Here is a 9,390-nt window from a genome sequence, read left to right as displayed (position 1 = left end):
TTTTTTTAATGTTAAGAGTACATTTGTATTTTGTATACACACTTCACCAAGCAAACCCATGAAGGGTATATTTGGTATCGACAATATTTGTCACATAGAAGTGGCAATGATATATTTTATACATCATTTGGTACATTTGTAACCTATGCTGGAAGTTTACCGTCTTTAAAGAGGTCTTGAAATAGACTTCTTCTTTCTTTCTATTTTCATTGTAATCATGGTAATACCACTAATATTTCCTTATGAAAGTTTACACAAAGTTTGCCTATAAACTTACCTGGACCGGCAACAAATATGTATGCAACAACAGCAACAAAAACGCAACAGCAAATCCAATAGCTGCTATTCAAATACAGTACATGTACTGTTTGAAGTTTTAGTACTTAGAAGACCGCCGTAATACGTCCATTGTTAATTGTGTTGCGATTTGGTGAAACGCCATAACAATAGTACATAGATTACGACGTACCATTTGCGTCCGTGGGTGATTCCGTGGGTGTCTGTGTTCTCAACTGTGCTTAGCACAGAATTAATCTGAACGTGAGAGACTAACTGTGTTAATGCGTTGTCATGATCGTATATGTGATAGATAATTACAAGGAAAAAAAGGTAGACATGAATGCACACAAACACACATATATGAGTATGTGTATAATGTTTACATATTTACACATTTACATATATATACATCAAACATACATGCGTAGCATGCATCAAGACACAAAGTCATAGAGAGAGACAGAGGGTGTGTGTGTGTGTGTGTGTGTGTGTGTGTGTGTGTGTGTGTGTGTATGTGTGTGTGTGTGTGTGTGTGTGTGAGTTTGGTAAAGACATATATCGACAGCTCAAGGATACCTTTCGTTCCATTGATCTTGATGCTCCTTATATGCACCGACACGTGACGGCGGCGTCACTACCAAGACGTACACTGTATTTTTCTTCGTGCTTCGTTACTTTCTTCCACTGCCCCCTCCCTCCACTCTCCCTCTCTCCATCCTACCCCCCCCCCCTTCCCTCTCTCTCTTTCTTTTCCTCTCTCTCTCCGCTCCTGTCATTCTAACAGAGCCAAACACACGTGGAATATATGCAGACGATTTCTTCGGAGTTTCGAAATGATAATTATTAACAAAATTTGGCTAAATTCACATACACACACACACACACACATAATATTATGACCATAGACTATATATATATGTATGGGTATATATATATATATATATATATATATATATATATATATATATATATGTTGATAAGGTAGTCCACGTGTTGGCAAGATAAAAAGATAAGTAACAAAGCTGCAACAAAGTTCATGCTGTATTCACCAACGGTTTATTTCTTCACACTCTCACACTTTGTGTGAAGAAATAAACCGTTGGTGAATACAGCATGAACTTTGTTGCAGCTTTGTTACTTATATATATATATATATATATATATATAAAGAGAGTATAATTAGTATTCCACGGGAGACGTAGCTTGTTCTTCCTATTTCCTTTATATACAGCAAGCAAGGCAATAGACAGTGCATAGATTAAATCGACAATCAGTTATCAACTGTCAGTTATGAAACTGACATATCGTCATCTTCTTCCAAGAGAGACGTGTCTACATTCGTCTTACTATGAACATGGTTGCCCTTCTTCTGTACTATCCGTTTCTTGTCTTCCACTTTTACAACACCACTATACCCCTCCCCTCCCCCCCCCCACCCGACTCCCCCTCCCCCTTCCCTCTTCTCGCCAACTTCCTTCTTTTATCTTGGTCCGATCCGTCGACAGGTTTTCTCATCTCAGTCAGACGAAGGTCATTGAATCACCATCCCCGTGCCCTTTCCTGGTATGCCAGGATCGGCAAGCTCCGTTGTCAAAACGGCGCGAAGACATATCTCTATCTCTCGCCAGGCTTTAACCCTTCCGTTCCCACAGAACCTTCTGCTTTGCATGATATTACATTTTTTTAATATAGTGTACCTGCAAACAAAGGCACATTGCAATCCATTACAGCCCCCCCCCCCCCAAAAAAAAAAAAAAAATGCGGTCTCTTATAAGGAAAGAAATCAACCTTCCTTGATAATGACTTAACATCTGTAGAAGACCTTTGGGGGAATTTTAATAGAAACATGAAAGACCCATTCATACTTTCTACAACACACACAGTGATTTAAACCTGCCAAGGTGAAATGCGCTGAGGACTGTTCCCCCCCCCCCCCCAAAAAAAAAAACAACAACAACAACAACAACGACAACAACAACAAGAAGAAGTAGCTAGTGAATGTACGTGGTTGTTATCTATATACACATCATAGGCCATAATCATTATCATAATTATATGCATGTACGGACAAACTGTGTTCAAACTGTTGAGTAACACAGTGTTCCCTGACAAGAGAGATTTGCTATACTAAGTGTACGTAAGTATCTACAGACTGGCCCTACCCGCAGTGTACACTAGCAGACGACATCGTCTCCATCTATGAATACAATGTCAGGTCATTGGGGCGCCCCCGCCGGTGAACTTGACGCCCCCACTACTTCGTATCCTGTTTGGTGCGCCATGTTATCGAGGTGGTACATTGAACCCCATTATGAATTTGGCTCTGATCAATCAATAAATTGCCCTTCCTTCCGAATGGGAAGAGGTTCTGTAGTTATAAAGCATAATAATCTAATACAGTAGGTATCGTATGTGAGCCCTTGGCAGTAGCACTTACACTATAATTATTTAAACGTCTCAGAGTTCCTCTGCTACAAACATGGTTGTTTGGTTTGGTTTGGGTTTATATCTGAGGGAGAGAGAGAGAGGGAGAGAGAGCGACTTTGTGGTTGTCAGCTCTGAAATTGAATCTGATTTTCTCCCTCTCTTTTCTTCTTAATTAGGCTTTACAGCAGTCTACAAACCCAATAATCCCAATCTAGTAATCAGAATTTTTATCACTTCATACATAGACATTATCATGCCCATAACATTGTCATGGTTATGTTCTCCTGGACATTGCGCTTCGTTGTATTTCGACCAGACAGCGTGGGAGAAAAACTGCTGGCTCCAAACTAAAGCATCGTGACACGCAGACTTCATTTCTTTGATATTCTTACAAATTAAAGCGGAAGACACTTCAAGTCATGCTCCCCTATGTGTGACTGAAAGCGATGCCTGTAGGCGAGATGTGAGCTTGTAACTCTATAGCCACTGCACGGAGACTATATCGCCCGCCATTATACGATGCCACCAGCAGACCAAGGTGTGGGACCATGGGAAAATGTAGCATCTGATAGGAGTGATGATTGGTTTCGCAAACACACACACAAACACACACACACACGCACACACACACGCACACACACATACACACACATACAATGATGTATGTCACAAATATATACATATATATATATAATATATATGTATATCATATATTTAGAGAGGGAGAGAGGACGCTACATTTATGTATACAATTACAAATGATTCAAGTTATCTATAATGTATTGTTAATTCATGTACACAATCCAACTTATCATGACCAAGGACAGGAAATGCTGAAATCTTGCAATTAAGGTGCGGTGGAAAGCTACGTAACTGGATGTGCAGTCTACTTCATCAAACACATTATATCCCATCCATTCGCATGTTTTACTGCTGACATTGCTTATCTACACAATGTCTTTCTAAAGTTGCATGGATCCAGTAGATGGATAGATTGGCAGAGTTACAGCTTGCCTATATGCATTTCCTTAAACACTTTTTTGTTTTATTGTAGCAAAAAGAGCTGCATTAATTTCGCTTGAATATGAAAAGTTACATTGTACTCTTGTTTTTTGTATATGCAAAATTTATATTGTACACTGTACTTTTGTCGGAAATGAAATAAAATGAAATGAAATGAAATAGATAGATAGATAGATAGATAGATAGATAGATAGATAGATAGATAGATGAATAGATAAATAGATAGATGAATAGATAAATAGATAGATAGATAAATAATTAAATAATCAAATAAATGAATGAATAAATTTTTGGATGTATGCATGTGTGTATAAAGAAAAGACTGTGTGTGTTTGGATGTGTTAATCGAAAATTGACTAACGTGTTGACTATGCTAATCGCTGATCTGAAATTTAGTGAAATACTCTAACATATTCTTACGTATTACTGCATCTGATTCTACAATGGCGAGCAGTTCACGACAAGTGAATCCCCTCTTGATTTGCAATTCATTTCTTTATCTATTCATCTGTCTTATTTTTTTTCTCACGACAAGAAATGAAAAATATGGTTAGTATATCAAATTGTCAAGATTGTAATTTTAAAGACCTTAAAGGCCCTGCATGTTTACCTTGGGGAACAGTGATTTAAAAAAATTTCAAGATATGACATTCAATGCATATGTGTAGGTCTGTTGTACCACAAAACATCCTATCATACAAATTTTCGCGATAAAGCCTAAAATATAAGGAGATATCTGTATTTTTCTCAATAAACCGTAACTGTAGATGGTTTAGTCTTGAAACATTTTTATTATAAATATTGTTCACATTTTGTTTATTTAGCAATAACATCGATTTTACCGATTCAAATTTTTACAGTGGTTGTTTCTATCCCTATTTTAAAGCACTAATGCTGGGTTTTTGTCTAATCTGTAAATGGTAAATTATGCCTTTAAAGGGATAGTAAAGTATTGGTTGAGGTAAGAACTCAGCTCTTAACTTTAAATGTTAAAAAGGCACATAATGCAAGAAGAATTCAAAGTTTATTGGATAAAAATCGTTTTTGAAATGGTTGAGATTTCCAAAAACAAAGGAAAACAAAGCAATTGTAATAAAAGATGGGTACCTCCTTTCATTAGGATTGCCTTGTTTGAGATATCTCAGTCATTTGGAAACCAGTTTTCCTCAAATAAACTTTGAATTCCTCTAAGTATTACGTGTTCTTTCATAATATGAAAGAACACGTAATACTTAGAGGATAATGAGAAACCTCTTATGAAATATTATTTCATAAGAGGTTTCTCATAATCTCAAAAAATTGTCTTCAAAATAACGTTGTAAACCTCAAACCCCATCTTAACTGAAACTATGCATGTGGATTTAATGAAAAAAAAAATATGAAAAGTACACATTAGTGAAGTTTGAGGCAATTCAGGAAATCAATTAAAAAGTTAGCCATTTTTTTTTTCTGTGCCGTCATCGCTTGGATAAGAAAAGTACAGCAATTCGTGATGTCACAGTAGGGGAATGTAATGTAAATGTTAAAGAATGCTAGAAAATTTCATTGTTTTAATGAAAAGTACATATTCCACTTGTCACTCACATGTGTGATATGATGGGCAATATCTCTTTCCCTTGCCTTTTGAAAGAGTTATGTCAAATGGAAATATCCTGATAATTCTCTATGATAGATTCATTAACATCAGCAACCGAACATCATCATTCTCAATATTCTTATTCCAATCTGCGTTGAAGTCGTCATAGATTCCCTTGGTTTAGTGTATTATCCCAATTTCAGAGTAAAGGAGCACCCCAGTAATTTCGCTAAAAACCACAGTGTCACTCGGAAAATCAAAGAGTACTGTCGGCTTGGAGAGTTGACGCAAGGTAAATATGACCACTTGAATGAGCAGTGGAAGGTTGTCGGTTCGATTCCCCCTGACATGTTATCATACCTAGTGTACAGTATGTCCCCCCCCCCCCCAAAAAAAAAAAAAAATACAATCGGATTTTCGCATTGCTAACACCCAATATGATTAAGCTGTCTAAATGCTACTTCAGGGTCTTAAAATATAACATCTTAGCACTATTTTGCAGAAAACCCCATTCAATTTGGTTAAGCGGTCACAGAGAAATGTGGATTGTTGTGAAGCATGTCATGAGTCTGATTCTTCCAAGTTTAGCACTTGGATGCTCGTGGAACTGCATATTAATGTGTGAACACAATATAGACAGAACTTGGAGAGAAGAGATTCCTGACATGCTCTACAAAATTCCTCATTTCTCTTTGACCACTGAAGCAAATCGAATGGGGTTTTCTGTAAGATATGGTCAATGAGTTATAGTTTCATACCCTGAAATTGTATTTGGATTGATTCACTATTTTTAAAGTTATCGTTGCGGAGGGTACCGTTGTAATTTTTTTGGGACATACGGTATGTGAACATGACATTGTTTTCCCCACTGTGGAGAAGAGCAGGGGACATGCAAATCTAAGCAGAGGTCGGGAGAGCCACAACTCCTACACACACAAAAAAAAAAAGAGTTAAAACACCAACTCCTCCTACACAACCCTTAACGGTAAATAGTTTACTCCTCTTAAAAGCTTGGTCCATGATCAACATACAGAAGTGACTTTTGATGTAGTATGAGATCACAGAATGATTAGAATCTATCTTCATTTCAGCCGAGCACGATGAAATACATTTATTTCAGAGGGGCTGATTATTTTGAGATTTGAGAAAAGATGCATAAACATTCTTTGTTGTGTTCATCTCGTAAAATATGTGTATACAACTAGCAGAACTTGAAATAAAAAAGAAAACTTATCCTGTGCAATTCGTGTCTGTTAAAACTGATGTGACCGGTAAGCAGTGAAGCTTGCTTCGTTAATTACCCTCAAAATACGTTCAAAAGATTCGATTATCGGTTTTTCCGCTACTTCTGAATAATCCAGGAGAACAAGGCATGCTGGCAAAAGCGATTAAGATTGTCTTTAGCTGAAATTTACTGTAAATACAAATCGTCATGCAACGTTTGACCATAAACACACTTTTCTCATGTCACTGTTATTGTTGGTGCTGTTAACTCTTATCCGTAATTTAATACCTAAAGTAGTCCATGTGAGCCCTTTGTTCGGCTTCGACGGCAGCAGCGCATCATCTTGTCTTCGGCTAACCGTGACTAGCTGTCGTGCAATATGACGCGAGAATGCCGGACCATTATTCCGTTGGCAGCTGTTAAAATGCACAGGCTGAATTTGCGCCGGTGACTACGCGATGGTAATACCTTCTGAAACGCATTATGAACGTATTACACAGCAAAACGCTACTGACTCAATTTAGCACGGTTATATACGGGTTTTTCATCTCGAAATATGGCGTTGTCGTGTTTGCCCTCAAAGTCTGTTTTTTCCTTTCTTCCCCTCCTTGTAACATCCTGCCACCGTCAGCTGACAACACGTAGGGTTTGTATTATCCAGCCAATTTGTACGCTAATGAATTAATAAAGCCGTCAATCGAGCGTAAAACATTAATTAAGAGGTAATTAAAAGCCCCTTTTTCCCTTCCGGAGATGTAATTACGAAGTTCCACTGCTAAACACCGAAGAAGCTATTATCGATTGACGAGAACGACAGATCGCCGAAGGAGGTCAGACGATGTTTATGGCGAGCACAATCAACAAATAATCGTTTATCGATCATCGATAAGGTTCATTCAGTCCGGTTGTATCATGCATGACACATATCAAAGCATGAAATTTGGCTCGTATGATCCTGGACATATTCAACCTTATAGAATTACACCTTTGGCCCCATACTAAGCATATCCCGTATGCGTGGTAGCTATAGATATGGCGTCACAGTCTAACAGTGCCTAAGATAAGATATCCTTACACTTTCTCGCCGTTATATTTCATTTCATTTTATTTCATTTCATTTATCAAGTTTCCACACATACTATACAGTGTTGTATTTGTAACACACATCCACAGAGATCGATGAACAATTACACACATATTTTGTATATTCAGTATAATCCATGAAGACCACAATAGTATTACATGACACCAAATGAATTTAAATCAGTCCAAAGTATGTTTCATTCATATTGGATGATAAAGATTATGCGTAGGGAACCAATATATGCAGGCAGTGTCTTGAAACCTCAATAATTTTGAATGTGTTTGAAATTGATTAAATTCATTGCAAAAAACAAATAAACAAACAAACAATCAAACAGAGGAGTAATGAATGCTATTAACAACCTGTAACAGGATTGTATTGCAATTGAATAGGCACAGGAAAGTCGTAGAGTCTATCTACATTATGAAGCGGATGGTACCTTGCTGTTAAAACTACATTATTTCTCATCAGAGTTGATGAGATATTTATCTGCCTACCAACAACCGAGATGGGGGTAGAGGTAAGGTGCTCAGGAAACGTTCTCAACAAAGAGGAGGGCAGGGTGTGAAATCCATCCTTCGTGTCTGATACCTTTTAAATGACCTCTGAGCGGAGTTATATCCCTGAAATCAAAACGCCATCCAAGTTCATCACACGTCCACTGACGTCCACTGCACCCCTCCGGGTTCCGTTTGCAATTCATGATTAATGGGTAAACAGCGGACACATCCATTATTTAAAGGGGAGGGGGTTCCGGTTGAGCGCAGCTACATATTGATTTATACCGGCAGATAAAGGTATATATTTTTGTTTTCTTTTCAGACTGATAATGTGTGCCTATGATATTACAGGTAGAGAAGGGATATTACATTTGAAATCCATGCAAGCTGAGGACGACTGTCTAAGTCTCGTCGTTCATCTCATCATGGTTGGGCGAAACTTCCAGTGGTGGATGGTGGTGGTCTAAATAACCAATCTCTGTAGTCCATGTCTATGGGATATCATTTAGGTAGAGCAATTTAGCATTGGTATTCACGCAAGATCTTGTCTGAAAATGGAATTATCTAACACCTCCTAGATTTAGAATTCGATATTTTGATTAACAAAAAAAGAAATAAATTGAACAACGTCATTCCCTAGAATTAGAAAACTATTTGTTAATAGATAAACAAATAAACAATTTTACCCCCAGAATTAGAATTTGATTTCTAGATGAATAAATAAACAAACAAACAAACAAACATATAAACAAATCTCCAAACTGTTCTGAATGTGAAAAAAAATCAACTTTCAAGAAACCACCGAGTTAGAACGATATGCTCTTTTTGTTTCGATTTTTTTTCTCTCCTTTTTGTTGTTATTGTTGTTTTTGTTTTCTTTTATTTCTTTGTATTCATGCTAAATCAAGCTCTTCAAATGAAACTTTGTTTCGTGGGCGCGCTGCACAATGTCGTCATCCGCGCGGACTGTGATGGGCCTCCACAAACCACGACGCACGGTTGCCAGATATTAACATGATGACGAATCCAGATGGTATGCGTGATAAAAGGAAGAAGAAGGAGAAATAAAGGGAATCGTCTTCAGAATGCTTTTTACTTCACCATACCGAGAGTGATTATCACGAACTCCTTTCAGTCTCGTTTCCAATGGTATACCATGCAGTGAAAGTGTCGGAACGGTTGTTAAACACCTTGCAAACATCAAGCCAATGCTTCGTGTCAATCCTTTTTCGAGATCTCCATCATATATCGACATGATCGAGCCTAAAATCGCCAT

This window comes from Diadema antillarum, unplaced genomic scaffold (genome assembly GCF_040938485.1).
Source record: "Diadema antillarum isolate AM-2024a unplaced genomic scaffold, OU_Dant_1.0 seq00000069_RagTag, whole genome shotgun sequence".
Taxonomy (NCBI): domain Eukaryota; kingdom Metazoa; phylum Echinodermata; class Echinoidea; order Diadematoida; family Diadematidae; genus Diadema; species Diadema antillarum.
This window is presented reverse-complemented; position numbering follows the sequence as displayed.